The sequence below is a fragment of the Nerophis ophidion genome, linkage group LG14 (assembly GCF_033978795.1).
Source record: "Nerophis ophidion isolate RoL-2023_Sa linkage group LG14, RoL_Noph_v1.0, whole genome shotgun sequence".
Classification (NCBI taxonomy): Eukaryota; Metazoa; Chordata; class Actinopteri; order Syngnathiformes; family Syngnathidae; genus Nerophis; species Nerophis ophidion.
The window spans coordinates 31,650,668-31,665,678 of record NC_084624.1 but is presented as its reverse complement, the minus strand read 5'-3'; positions in this window follow the sequence as shown (position 1 = coordinate 31,665,678).

Genomic DNA, 15,011 nt, shown 5'->3' with positions numbered 1-15,011 from the left:
ATAGCTGAGTCAACACACAGCCGTTAGTGTCCAAATAGCGGGCAACACAAGTTAGTAATACAAACGCCGTTTACATAGGCATTGGGAAATTGTATTAGATGTAAATATTAACAGAATACAATGATTTGCAAATCCTTTTCAACCCATATTCAATTGAATGCACTACAAAGACAACATATTTGATGTACAAACTCATAAACTTTATTTTTTTTTAGCAAATAATAATTATCTTAATAATTTCATGGCTGCAACATGTGCCAAAGTAGTTGGGAAAGGGAATGTTCACCATTGTGTTACATCACCTTTTCTTTTAACAACACTCAATAAACGTTTGGGAACTGAGGAGACACATTTTTGAAGCTTTACAGGTGGAATGCTTTCCCATTCTTGCTTGATGTACAGCTCAAGTTGTTCAATAGTCCGGGGTCTCTGTTGTCGTATTTTAGGCTTCAAAATTTTCACTAGGATACAGGTCTGGACTACAGGCAGGCCAGTGTAGTACCCGGACTCTTTTACTATGACGCCACGCTGTTGTAACACGTGGTGTGGCATTTTCTTGCTGAAATAAGCAGGGGCGTCTATGATAACATTGCTTGAATGGTAATATCTGTTGCTCCAAATCTTGTATGTACCTTTCAGCATTAATGGTGCCTTCGCTGATGTGTAAGTTACCCATGCTTTGGGCACTAATTCACCCCCATACCATCACAGAGGCTGCCTTTTGAACTTTGCGCCTATAACAATCTGGCTGGTACTTTTCCTCTTTGTTCCCGAGGACACAAATGTCCTTAGTTTCCAAAAACAATTTGAAATATGGACTCGTCAGACCACAGAACTTTTTTGAACTTTGCATCAGTCCATCTTAGATGATCTCGGGCCCAGAGAAGCCGGCAGCGTTTCTGGATGTTGTTGATAAATGACTTTTGCTTTGCATAGTAGAGCTTTAACTTACAGATGTAACGGCAAACTATTTAGTAACAATGGTTTTCTGAAGTCTTCCTGAGTCAATGTGGTGATATTCTTTACAGATTGATATCAGTTTTTGATACAGTGCCGTCTGAGGGATCGAAGGTCACGGTCGTTCAATGTTGGTTTCCGGCCATGCCGCTTATGTGGAGTGATTTCTCGAGATTCTTTGAAACTTTTGATAATATTATGGACCGTAGATGTTGAAATCCCTAAATGTCTTGCAATTGCACTTTGAGAAACGTTGTTCTTAAACTGTTTGACTATTTGCTCACGCAGTTAATGATAATAATAATAATAATGGATTAGATTTATATCGCGCTTTTCTATTGTTAGATACTCAAAGCGCTCACAGTGAAGTGGGAACCCATCATTCATTTACACCTGGTGGTGGTAAGCAACATCTGTAGCCACAGCTGCCCTGGGGTAGACTGACGGAAGCGAGGCTGCCAGTTTGCGCCTACGGCCCCTCCGACCACCACCAATCATTCATTCATCATTCATTCACCAGTGTGAGCGGCACCGGGGGCTAGGGTGAAGTATCCTGCCCCAGGGACACAACGGCAGTGATCTGGTTGTCAATAGGTGGGAAGCGAACATGCAACCCTCAGGTTTCTGGCACGGCCGCTCTACCCACTACGCCATACCGCCCCAGTTGTGGACAAAAGGGGTGCACATTTTTTGGGAAGCTGTTTTTATATTCAATCATGGCACCCACCTGTTCCCAATGAGCCTGCACACCTGTGGGATGTTCCAAATAAGTGTTTGATGAGCATTCCTCAACTTTATCAGTATTTATTGCCACCTTTCCCAACTTTTTTGTCACGTGTTGCTGGCATCAAATTCTAAAGTTAATGATTATTTGCAAAAAAAGAAATGTTTATCAGTTTGAACATCAAATATGTTGTCTTTGTAGCATATTCAACTGAATTTGGGTTGAAAATGATTTGCAAATCATTGTATTCCGTTTATAATTGCATCTAACACAATTCCCAACTCATATGGAAACAGGGTTTGTACTAAGACTGCATGCACAATTGATAACAAGTACAAAAGTGGTGCAATTAATGATTTTGGATTGTGCTCATATACCATGGAGACACTCATTTCCCTCCTCATTCATGACATGTGCTCAAACCGGAGCCGTTTCGTTATGTGGTGGAATATGCAGCACACGCCATCTTTTCTGGGCAACGTACAATAGAAGTGCGATCGAGACTACAAAACCTATTTTTCAAACGCCAAAAGGTGCACTCCGGTGTCATGGTGCGTCTGGCATGATCCACAAAAGCATGCAAGAATGCATACAATTTGCATGCACCAAAACATTCAATTTTTTCCATTCCATTTTCTAACGCCTGTCCCATTTGGGGTCGCGGTTGTGCTGGAGCCTATCTCAGCTGCATTCGGGCAGAAGGCGGTATACACCCTGGACAAGTCGCCCTTTAATAGACACAGAACATTCACACTCGCATTCACAAACTAAGGCCAATTTAGTGTTGCCAATCAACCTATTCCCAGGTGCATGTATTTGGAGGTGAGAAGAAGCCAGAGTACCCGACGGGAAATCACGGGTAGAACATGCAAACCCTACACAGAAAGATCCCGAGTGCAGGATCGGACCAAGGACCTTCGTATTGTGAGGCACATGCACTAACCACTGTTTGACCGTGCTGCCCTAATTTGGTTGTATGCTGTATGTAAATTAAAATTCCCAAAGGGGTAGCTATAGACCTGTTGCATATAAAACTACCACAAGTAAGTGGCTACAGGCCTGTTGGGTAGTGAAGAATTCGGAAAAAAATAAAAATCCCATTGTGTTTTGCATGAGACTTGTCGAGGTTGGAGCACTGAGGGGTGTTATTAGGCCTGCTGTACAGGATACCATATTTGAAATGCATTTAACCACCTCTATCTTATTGGCCAGTACATATTAAAACAAATCTTCAGAATTTGTTTGAATCAGGCCCTTAAGTCACTCTAGATCAGATCTGAGCAAAAAATGTTTAGAAACACTAATACAAAAACTCTCAATGATGTCTGATTGAATGCTAAAACCGTTATGACTGACGGCCTTAACAAATGGAATGGAATTGTACTTTTTTTTTTTTTTTTTTTTTTTTTTTACTGAATGAGACACCCAGAATGTACAAACCCTGTTTCCGTATGAGTTGGGAAATTGTGTTACATGTAAATATATACGAAATACAATAATTTGCAAAACTTTTTCAACCCATATTCAATTGAATGCACTACAAAGACAAAGTTTTTGATGTTCAAACTCACAAACTTTATTTCTTTTTTTTTTTTTGCAAATAATAATAAACTTTGAATTTTATGGCTGTAACACGTGCCAAAGTAGTTGGGAAAGGGCTTGTTCACCACTGTGTTACATCACTTTTTCTTTTAACAACACTCAAACGTTTGGGAACTGAGGAAACTAATCGTTGAAGCTTTGAAAGTGGAATTCTTTCTCAGTCTTGTTTTATGTAGAGCTTCAGTTGTTCAACAGTCCGGGGTCTCCGCTGTCGTATTTTACGCTTCGTAATGCGCCACATATTTTCGGTGGGAGATAGGTCTGGACTGCAGGCGGGCCAGGAAAGTACCCTCACTCTTTTTTTACGAAGCCAAGCTGTTGTAACACATGCTGAATGTGGCTTGGCATTGTCTTGCTGAAATAAGCAGGGGCGTCCATGAAAAAGACAGCTCTTAGATGGCAGCATATGTTGTTCCAAAACCTGTATGTACCTTTCAGCATTAATGGTGCCTTCACAGATGTGTAAGTTACCCATGCCTTGGGCACTAATGCCCCCCCCCCCCCCCATACCATCACAGATGCTGGCTTTTGAACTTTGCTTTGATAACAGTCTGGATGGTTCGCTTCCCCTTTGGTCCGGATGACAAGATGTCAAATATTTCCAAGAACAGACCACAGTGTGACGCTTGGTGGGCATCGTGGTGTGGATTGCGTTCTCTGTTGGTGCAGTCGGAATTGACACAGCGTGAAGGTAAGGACGATGATTTATTTACAACTACAAAAATAGACTAAGAACAAAAACACTTCCACGAAGGCAATAACAAACAAAACCAAACTGAACGAGCATGTGAGCTAAAATGAACAAAAGACACTAGCATGTGAGCTAGGGAAACAAACAAACAAAATAGCATGGAAACTAAACGAGTAAAAAAAGGGTATTTGCCACAATCAGGGAAAGTGACGTCCCCTGTTGCATGGAAAGCAATTTACACTGCGAGACCGAAAGACAAACAAAGGCAGGCTTAAATAGAGACAGAAAATTAGGAGGCAGGTGTGCAACGACAAACAAGAGACAGGTGATACTAAATGCGTAACTAGGCAACAGAAACAAAACAGGAAGTGCCACCAGGAACTAAGGACGTCAAATACTAAACAAGGTGATAATACAACAGAACAAAACCAGAACATGCCATGATCCAAGTAGTGGATCATGACATACAGAACACTTTTTTTACTTTGCATCAGTCCATCTTAGATGATCTCGGGCCCAGAGAAGCCGGCGGCGTTTCTGGATGTTGTTGATAAATGGCTTTCGCTTTGCATACTTGCACTTACAGCGACAAACTGTATTTAGTGACAGTGGTTTACTGAAGTGTTCCTGAGCCAATGTGGTGATATCCTTTTTGAGATTGATGTCGGTTTTTGATACAGTACTGTCTGAGGGATCGAAGGTCACTGTCATTCAATGTTGGTTTCCGGCCATGCAGCTTACGTGGAGTGATTTCTTCAGATTCTCTGAACCTTCTGATTATATAATGGACTGTCTATGTTGAAATCCCTAAATTTCTTGCAATTGCACTTTGAGAAAAGTTGTTCTTAAACTGTTTGATTATTTGCTCACGCAGTTGTGGACAAAGGGGTGTACCTCGCCGCATCCTTTTTTGTGAAAGACTGAGCATTTTTGGGAAGCTATTTTTATACCCAATCATGGCACCCACCTGTTCCCAATTAGCCTGCACACCTGTGGGATGTTCCAAATATGTGTTTGATGAACATTCCTCAACTTTATCAGTATTTATTGCCACCTTTCTCAACTTCTTTGTCACATGTTGCTGGCATTAAATTCTAAAGTTAATGATTATTTGCAAAAAAAATGTTTATCAGTTTGAAAATCAAATATGTTGTCTTTGTAGCATATTCAACTGAATATGGGTTGAAAAGGATTTGCAAATCATTGTATTCCGTTTATATTTACATCCAACACAATTTCCCAACTCATATGGAAACAGGGTTTGTACATGAAAATAAAGAATGTGGGATTTACAATATAAACTATGAATGATAAAACACTGACTATTGACAACATAACGTCACACCCCCTCTCGATCGACATATTTTACAATCAAGGGTAACGCAACAAAAATATAACAGCAAAAAAATTAATCCATCCATCCATTTTCTACCGCTTATTCCCTTTCGGTGTCGCGGGGGGGCGCTGGCATGGCGTAGTGGGTAGAGTGGCCGTGCCAGAAACCTGAGGGTTGCAGGTTCGCTTCCCACCTATTGACATCGAAATCGCTGCCGTTGTGTCCTTGGGCAGGACACTTCACCCTTGCCCCCGGTGCCGCTCACACTGGTGATTGAATGATGAATGAGTGATTGGTGGTGGTCGGAGGGGCCGTAGGCGCAAACTGGCAGCTACGCTTCCGTCAGTCTACCCCAGGGCAGCTGTGGCTACTGATGTAGCTTACCACCACCAGGTGTGAATGAATGATGGGTTCCCACTTCTCTGTGAGCGCTGTGAGTATCTAACAATAGAAAAGCGCGATATAAATCTAATCCATTATTATTATTATTACAATACAGTGTTACAAAAAAGATCCTACTCAGTGGCCTAGAGGTTAGAGTGTCCGCCCTGAGATTGGTAGGTTGTGACTTCAAATACCGGCCGAGTCATACCAAAGTCTATAAAAATTGGACTCATTCCTTTTCTGCTTGGCGCTCAGCATCAAGGGTTGGAATTGGGGGTTAAATCACCAAAAATGATTCCCGTGCGCGGCACCGCTGCTGCCCACTGCTCCCCTCACCTCCCAGGGGGTGATCAAGGGTGATGGGTCAAATGCAGAGAATAATTTCGCCACACCAAGAGTGTGTGTGACAACCATTGGTACTTTAACTTTTTTTATATAGATAACATACCAACCCTTTACTTATTAAATCACAATTATTGTAATTCAATGATTTGGTGCATTTACAAACAGCTAAAATGATGTACAAAGCACTCTATAACCTGCTACCAATGAATGTACAACAATTCTTCTCAACAAAAGAGGAAAAATATAACCTTAGAGGAATATGTGATTCAAAATGTGTATGCTCGTATCTCGATGTGAAATTAAATTATGGAATGGATTAACCAAATAAACCAAACAAAGCACCAATATGATTCAGTTTAAGAGACTGTTCAAACTACAAGTGTTCAGAAAGTACACAGAACAATAAATATGAACATCTTGAACCCTTTTATTTTTTTATTGAGACAAATATTATTTATGTATGTAATGTTTGTTTACTTACTATGATATATTATTTATGTATTATTTATCTGTTCACTGTTATGTTACAGAGAACAAGTACATAGGATACAATTGCTATGGTATGAAAAGGAGTAGGATTAAATAAACTCAGCTTCTTCCTACTCTTTTTCGGACGTGCTGTAATGAAACAACTGTAAATATGTGATGCATTACATTTAGAGATGTCCGATTATATCAGATTGCCGATATTATCGGCCGATAAATACTTTAAAATGTTAATATCGGAAATTATTGGTATCGTTCTTTTAATTATCGGTATCGGTTTAAAAAAGTAAAATGTATGACTTTTTAAAACGCTGCTGCGTACACGGATGTAGGGAGAAGTATAGAGTGCCAATAAACCTTAAAGGCACTGCCTTTTCGTGCTGGCCCAGTCATATAATATCTACGGCTTTTCACACACACACACAAGTGAATGCAATGCATACTTGGTCAACAGCCATACAGGTCACACTGAGGGTGGCCGTATAAACAACTTTAAACACTGTTACAAATATGCGCCACACTGTGAACCCACACCAAACAAGAATGACAAACACATTTTGGGGGGACCTGTGCACCGTAACACAACATAAACACAAGAGAACAAATACACAGAACCCCTTGCAGCACTAACTCTTCCGGGACGCTACAATATACACCCCCCGACACAACCCTCCCCCCCAACCCCGCCAACCTCAACCTCCTCATGATCTCTAAGGGAGAGCATGTCCCAAATGCCAAGCTGCTGTTTTGAGGCATGTTAAAAAAAAATAATGCACATTGTGACTTCAATAATAAAAAATATGGCGGTGCCATGTTGGCATTTTTTTCCATAACTTAAGTTGATTTATTTTGGAAAAACTTGTTACATTGTTTAATGCATCCAGTGGGGCATCACAACAAAATTAGGCATTATAATGTGTTAATTCCACAACTGTATATATCATTATCGGTCGATATCGGTATCGGTAATTAAGAGTTGGACAATAACGGAATATTGGCAAAAAAGCCATTATCGGACAGCTCTAATTACATTTTATTATTTGCATTTTCGAAATAAACTGAAACAGGGGCCCCCAAACAGTTTTAGTATTGATAAATCACATTGCGAGCGCTAATTGACTATATTTGCATCTTCTCCTCCAAGTATTGCAGGCGGTGATATAACCTGCATATTTTATGCATGGACATGAAGACAAACATGATTCCACAAGCTATTTGCTCATTTAAGAGACTTAATCCTCCGGGCAAAAGCTTAGTAGATCAAATTTGCATGTGTTCTAATACACGCAAATATTTAGTACATCAGGCCCAGTGTCCTCTAGACACGTTTTGCAAGTGTATGTTTCATCACTGCATAGAAATCCTGAGCTTCTTAAGCAAATGCGACGCAAAAGCAGGAGAAATATTAAAATGTGTTCAGGCCAGCTTGGACTGAAAAGCTGCACGTAATCCCAAGACAGTCAGGTAGGTATCAAACAGCGTGCGCTAGTCGCCGCAGTGCGGTTACTGTATAAACAATGCGTAAAACATATTTAACCGCCAGCTAAAGACGTGTCTCCTGGGCCCGTGTGTTTGTGCAGCCCAACATCCTTCACAGGTGACCTAGAGGGGGCTTCCCACCTGAACTTTTCACTCTCTTCTTCACAGTAGGAGAAGAAAAAGTGTGCGAGTCGGAGGTCATCTGCAAGCTTTCATCGTTGGAAGTGCACAAGCGCGCGCGCACACACACACACACACACACACACACACACACACATTCTGAACAGAAGCAAACAGTCGCACCTGGGGGATTTATGCTGTGAACATCTTGAAAAAGCGTACATCTGAAGGAGAGGTTGAAAGATATGGAAGACCTTTACAGACTGTTTCCCGGCCCAGTTACTCAGGTGGAAGAGGAAAATACAAACTGTTGAAGGATGCGCGGAGAGTCGGAGGGAGAACGCCAGAAAAGAGAATCAACAACACCTGAATGTTACGCAGCACTTAAAAATGGAAAATCTCCAGTCTGGATTCGAGTGACTTGCCTTAATGAGGACCATTAACGCCGTTTGCCCATTTTCCCTAAACGCTGGGGAGGGCTGGAAGATGATCGGCTTAAAATAAAACACTTCAAGCAAAACACTGATTCACAAGGCGGGTGGTGGTAATAGATAAATGGGGGGGGGGGGGGGGGGTGTACAGGAAAGAAGACAGCAGGAGGAAATGCAACATTACATCCTGGTTCAACCAAGAGAAAATAGGTGTTGCCCGTATGAATAGTTCAGGAGCATAAGGTAGACCCATCAATCCTTTCTGGAACAATGTGTGGTCGTTAAATCTTGATGCGAAAGAGAAGGGTTAATTAAGTCATACCCAACCACGCTGATGCCTGAAAAGGCTGCAGTCAGGTGGGAAATCATTTTGAATAAGAAGAGTGTGAATAGGGTTGTCAAAAACACAGATACTTCAGCTACCAACACAAAAAAATACATCAATACCATATTTTTCAGTGTCTTCAGTATTGAATATTGTACAACACTTTGATCTACTAAACCAGTGGTTCTCAACCTTTTTTCAGAGATGTACCGCCTGGGAAATTTGTTTTAATTCAAGTACCCCCTAATCAGAGCAAAGCATTTTTGGTTGAAAAAAAAAAGAGATAAAGAAGTAAAATGCAGCACTATGTCATCAGTTTCTGATGTATTAAATTGTATAACAGTGCAAAATATTGCTCATTTGTAGTGGTCTTTCTTGAACTATTTGGAAAAAAATATATAAAAATCACTAAAAACTTGTTGAAAAATAAACAAGTGATTCAATTATAAATAAAGATTTCTACACATAGAAGTAATCAACTTAAAGTGCCCTCTTTGGGGATTGTAATAGAGATCCATTTGGATTCATGAACTAAATTCTAAACATTTCTCTACAAAAAAGACATCTAACATCAATATTTATTGAACATGCCCACAAAAAAACACTGAATATTGCATTGTTGCATTTCTTTTCACAGTTTATGAACTTACATTCATATTTTGTTGAAGTATTATTCAATAAATATATTTATAAAGGATTTTCGAATTGTTGCTATTTTCATAATATTTTTTTAAAATCTCACATACCCCTTGGCATACCTTAAAGTACCCCCAGGGGTACGCGTACCCCCATTTGAGAACCACTGTACTAAGCAATTGAAAAGTGGTGGAGACAACTTTATGTAAATGAGTATTTTGTGTGTACTGTACAGGGCATCACCATGGAGACACTCATTTACTGCAAATTCATGTTACACTACTACCTGCAGCGTTTTGCTGTTTTCAAACTTGCAGATAACATGTACTAATTTATGTCGGCATTTTAGATGCAGTCCTGCGTTGCATCAATAAAACTACTTTTCTTTTTTTTTTTTTTTTTAGCACCGAAGCTGTGATCACCTTAGAGAGACTGCACTGACTTACTCCTCTCAAGCAGTGATGGGCAGTAGCAAGCTACATGTAGCTAAGCTACGTATCTTAACTCAATTTTCCAGTAGCTTGGCGGTAGCTTAGCTACTTTTTGAACGAGTGGCTTTTTCTGTAGCTTAGCTAGTTTTAGACCCATGTAACTACGTAGCTTACATCAAAGCTACAAGCTACAAAGATAGAAAATAGACTGCCAATCCAAATGATTGATAGATAGATAGATAGATAGTACTTTATTGATTCCTTCAGGAGAGTTCCTTCAGGAAAATTAAAATTCCAGCAGCAGTGTACAGAGTTGAGATCAATTTAAAGAAAAAAGTAAAAAGTAAATAATGGGGGTTTAAAAGGAAACAAAATAGACAAATATTACAAAAAGAATAAAAACAATGGGAATAACAATATAACAGTAAAATAAGAATATAACAAGACAAAGTAGGCAGTAGTGACCATGTTATGGTCACTATTGGTTGGCGTTTGTATGATAAGTCACATTTTGCTAAGGTTAGGGCGAAATCAGAGGCCAGATAAGGCAAGTAATGGAAACCAGCAAGCAAATTCATAAAAGATAACCAGACATTCAGTTCACATGACGAGGAGGGAGTCCGAGACAGAGGGATATTTCAAGCTGACGACTCAAAAACAAAAAGAAAAATACTAGAAAATGGCAAACTGACTCTCTTCCGCGGATTACATGTTTTCTTTCGTGATGAAGGTGACGTCCAGGAAACCCACAATAATGTGTGTCTTTGGTCATATTTAGACAAATGTTCGCATATAGAGAAAACAATGTTCAAAACCTTACACTTTTAGTCGTTTAGGCCATAGACCAAAATTATAAATCCTCTTCAACAAAAACCTCCAACGTAAATGTAATTCATGTATTCATAAGGAGAAAAAAAACACAATATATATGTCTTTAAATGTTTTAGAGTTTTAATTAGCTTATTTTGTTATAAACTATACAATGATTTAGTGGGAGAATATTAACAATATTGTTTGATTCATATACTTAAGGGTTCCATGCCTCCACTGTTTTATTTGTAAAGTAAAATAGTTGGTTATTGTTTTTGGTTGGTTATTCATGACCATATTTACAAGCAGATATATTTTTTGTTTTGATATACAGGAAGGCTATTGGCCACTGTTGTTCTTTCTTAAAAGTATAGTTACCTCTCAGCCGCTGCTACCGTAATTCAATTTCTGTGCACAGAAAATCAAAGTAATCTTCCATACTTGACATTTTGTAAGAGTTTTAAACAAAGTAGTGAATTTGGGTTCAGTTTTTAAAATGTTTTTTAGCTGTACAGGGGTGCATCGATAAAAAAAATCGATAAAATGTGTCGCCGACAAATTCCATCCGTTCATCCATTTTCTAGCGCTTATCCCTTTTGGGGTCGCAGGGGGGTCGCTGGAGCCCATCTCAGCTGCACTCAGGCGGAAGGCGGAGTACACCCTGCACAAGTCGCCACCTCATCGCAGGCCGAAAAATGTGTTTATCAATAATATATGTTGACGTCATCACTCAGGGATAAGAGGGATAGAAAAAAACATGTTTTATTTGCCAAAAACAGACTGCTTTTTATAGCTGTAAGTCTGTGATACGGGAGCATTTAAAGTGGAGGCAGGTCAAACATCTGCAGGATTTGGCCTACGATGTCCTCTGTAAAATACAAACCCCATTTCCATATGAATTGGGTAATTTTCGTCGAGTAAATATAAACGTAATACAATGATTTGCAAATACTTTTCAACCCATATTCAATTGAATGCACTACAAAGCTAATATATATTTGATGTTCAAACTCAAAACTATTTTTTTTTTTGCAAATAATCAACTTACAAATTCATGGCTGCAACACGTGCCAAAGTAGTTGGGAAAGAGCATGTTCACCACTGTGTTACATCACCTTTTCTTTTAACAACACTCAAACATTTGGAAACTGAGGAAAACTAATTGTTGAAGCTTTGAAAGTGGAATTCTTTCCCATTCTTGTTTTATGTAGAGCTTCATTCGTTCAACAGTCCGGGGTCTTCGCTGTTGTATTTTACGCTTAATAATCCGCCACACATTTTCGATGGGAGACAGGTCTGGACTGCAGACGGGCCAGGAAAGTACCCGCACTCTTTTACTACAAAGCCACGCGGTTGTAACACGTGGCTTGGCATTGTCTTGCTGAAATAAATGCTCCAAAACCTGTGTGGACCATTCAGCATTAATGGTGCCTTCACAGATGTGTAAGTTACCCATGCCTTGGCACTAATGCACCCCCATACCATCACAGATGCTGGCTTTTGAACTTTGCGCCTCTAACAATCCGGATGGTTATTTTCCTCTTTGTTCCGGAGGACACCACGTCCACAGTTTCAAAATATAATTTGAAATTTGGACTCGTCAGACCACAGAACACTTTTCCACTTTGCATCAGTCCATCATAGAGGATCTCGGACCCAGCGAAGCCGGCGGTGTTTCTGGGTATTGTTGATGAATGGGTTTTCCCTTGCATAGTAGAGTTTTAACCTGCACTTACGATGTAGCGACCAACTGTAGTTACTGACAGTGGTTTTATGAAGTGTTCCTGAGCCCATGTGGTGATATCTTCTACACACTGATGTCGGTTTTTGATGCAGTGCCGCCTGGGGGATCAAAGGTCCATAATATCATCGCTTACGTGCAGTGATTTCTCCAGATTCTCTGAAACTTCGGATGATTTTACGGACTGTGGATGGTAAAATCCCTAAATTCCTTGCAATAGCTCGTTGAGAAATGTTCTGAAGCTGTTCAACAATTTGCTTACAAAGTGGTGACCCTTGCTCCATCCTTGTTTGTGAATTACTTAGCATTTCATGGAAGCTGCTTTTATACCCAATCATGGCACCCACCTGTTCCCACTTAGCCTGCACACCTGTGGGATGTTCCAAATAAGTGTTTGATGAGTATTCCTCAACTTTATCAGTATTTATTGCTACCTTTCCCAACGTCTTAGTCACGTGTTGCTGGCATCAAATTCTTAAGTTAATGATTATTTGCAAACAAAAAAATGTTTATCACTTTGAACATCAAGTAGAATAGAATAGATAGTACTTCATTGATCCCTGGGGGAAATTCAGTACCACAGTTCGCTAACAATAGACAATAATAAATAATATATAACATTATATATATATATATATACATGAATAATATAAATATATTCTACGTATATTCTACATTTAAGAAGTGCAGTCAAGAAGGAACATATGCATTATACAGTCGGATGGCTGTCGGCATGAAGGACCTCCTCTGTCGTTCTGTGTTGCATTTTGGGAGTCTGAGCCTTCCACTGAACAAGCTCATTCTCTCCTCAGTGTCCGAGTGTAGTGGGTGGGAGGTGGTGTCCATAATGGCTAGGACTTTTGCTAGACTTCTCTCTGACACCTCCGCCAGAGAGTCTAGCTCCACTCCCACCACGTTACTGGCCTTCTCTACCAGCTTGTCCAATCTGTATGTGTCCCTCACTCTGAACCCGCTGCCCCAGCAAGCCACGGCCTATAAGAAGGCGCCCACCACCACCGACTCGTAGAACATCTTCAACATCTTTGTACAGATGTTGAAGGATCCTAGCCTCCTGAGGAAGTAGAGGCGGCTCAGTCCCTTCTTGTAGAGGGCCTCAGCGTGTTTTGACCCATTTAGCTTGTTGTCCATGTGTACACCGAGGTATTTATAATCCTCAACCATGTCCACATCAACCCCCCTGATTGAAACAGCGGTCGCCGGAGTACTCCTCCTCCTTCCCAGGTCCTCAACCAGCTCCTTGGTCTTTGTCACATTAAGCCAGAGGTGGTTCTTTCCACACCATGTGACAAAGTCCTCCTCCAGTGCCTTGTATTACTTATCATCACCATCCTCAATACACCCCACCATCGCATAGTCATCAGAAAAATTCTGAAGGTGGCAGGACTCTGATTGATAGTGGAAATCGGTGGTGTAAATGGTGAATAGGAAGAGGACTGTGCCCTGTGGGGCCCCGGTGTTGCTGACCAGCCTGTCAGACACACAGTCCTGCAGTCAAAAGTACTGTGGTCTGTCGGTCAGGTAATCTACAACCCAGGACACCAAGGGGGCCTCCACCTGCATCTTCTCCAACTTCACACCCAGTAGCTCAGGCCGTATGGTATCGAAAGCATAAACAAAAAACATGACCCTCACACTGCTCGCAGGCTTGTCCAGGTGGGCGTGGGCTCAGTTCAGTAGGTAGATGACTGCCTCCTCCCTCCCAATCGTGGCTGGTAGGCGAATTGGAGTGGGTCCAGGTGGGGCTTGACTGTAGGGCGGAGTTGTTCCAAGACCAACCTCTCTATGGTCTTCATGATATGGGAGGTTAAAGCCACCGGCCTGTAGTCTATGTGCTGGGTCGCGTGCACTTGGGGATGGGGACCACGCATGAGGTTTTCCACAGTGTGGGGACTTTCTGCAGCTTGTCAGAGCCACTGTGTCAAACCTGTTAAAAAAACTGGTTTAGCTCATTGGGCCTCTCTTGGTCCTCTCCAGACCGCCTTCATGTTATCCTTCAGCTTCCCTTCCAGCTTCCTCCTGTAGTTCTCCTTGGCCTCCCTGAGTTTGGTCTTCAGCAGCAACTGAACTCTTTTCACCTCCTCCCTGTTACCGGCATTAAATGCCCTCTTCTTCTCATTCAGTATGGCTCTGATGTCTTTGGTCACCCACGGCTTGTTGTTTGGGTAGCAGGTGACCGTCTTTGATGGGACATTTGAGTCAACACAGAAGTTGATATAGTCAATGTCCTCTCCATGAGGCTCCATGAGCACCTGCCAGTCAGTTACCTCAAAACAGCCTTGTAGTGTCTCGGACGCCTTCTGACCACCTTCTCACAGTTTTTTTGGTCACAGGCAGTCTTAACCAGAGGCACATAACAGGGGTTGAGGTAAACAAGGTTATGACCTGAGCGGCCCAGCTCTGGGAGTGCTATGGAGCTATACGCATCCTTGGTGTTTGCGTACAGCAGGTCCAGGATCCTTTTTCCTCTGGTGTGGCAGCTGACATACTGAGTG